Source organism: Microtus ochrogaster, chromosome 16 (genome assembly GCF_000317375.1).
Source record: "Microtus ochrogaster isolate Prairie Vole_2 chromosome 16, MicOch1.0, whole genome shotgun sequence".
Taxonomy (NCBI): domain Eukaryota; kingdom Metazoa; phylum Chordata; class Mammalia; order Rodentia; family Cricetidae; genus Microtus; species Microtus ochrogaster.
The window spans coordinates 4722040-4723232 of NC_022018.1; positions in this window are offsets into that span (position 1 = coordinate 4722040).

Here is a 1193-nt window from a genome sequence, read left to right on the forward strand (position 1 = left end):
ATAAAAACCACATGATCATCTCATTAGATGCTGAAAGAGCTTTCAACAAAATACAACATCCCTTCATGATAAAGGTCTTGGAGAGAGCAGGGATATAAGGAATGTACCTAAACATAATAAAGGCACTATACAGCAAGCCAACAGCCAACATCAGACTAAATGGAGAGAAACTCACAGCAATCCCACTGAAATAAGAAACAAGACGAGGTTGTCCACTCTTTCCATATCTATTCAATATAGTTATGTGGTCCTAGCTAGAACAATAAGACATCAAAAGGAGATGAAGGGGATGCAAATCAGAAAAGAAGTCAAACTCTCACTATTTACTGATGACATGATAGTTTACATAAATGACACCAAAAATTCTACCAAGGAACTTCTACAATTCATAATTACTTTTAGTAATGTAGTAGGATACAAGATTAACTAAAAAAAAATCAGTAACCCTCCTGTCCACAGATGATAAGTGGGCTGAAAAAGAAATCAGTGAAACATCACCCTTCACAATAGCCACAAATAGGACAAAATACCTTGGAGTAACTCTAACCAAACAAGTGGAAGACTTGTATGACAAGGACTTTAAATATTTGAAGAAAGAAGTTGAAGAAGACACCAGAAAGTAGAAAGATCTCCTATGTTTTTGGGTAGGTAGAATTAACATAGTAAAAATGGCAATCTTACCAAAAATAATCTACAGATTCAATTCAATGTCCATAAAAATCCCAGCAAAATTCTTCAAAGACCTTGAAAGAATGGTACTCAACTTCATATGGGAAAGCAAAAAACCCAGGATAGCCAAAGCAATCCTGTACAATAAAAGAGCCATCACAATCCCTGACTTCAAACTCTACTACAGAGCTACAGTACTAAAAACAGCCTGGTATTGGGATAAAAAGAGACAGGAGGACCAATAGAACTGAATCAAAAACCCAGATATTAATCCACACACCTTCAAACACCTGATTTTTGACAAAGAAGCAAAGAATATCAAATGGAAAAAAATTACTGATGACAACTGTGGTGGAGAGGTTATGGGGTAAAGGCAACACTCCTGCATTACTGGTGGGAGGGCAAGCTGGTACAACCCCTTTGGTTATCAGTATGGCAACTTCTCGGAAAATTAGAAAACAACCTTCCTCAAGACCCAGTAAATACCACTTTTGGGTATATATCCAAAGGATGCTCAACCGTAC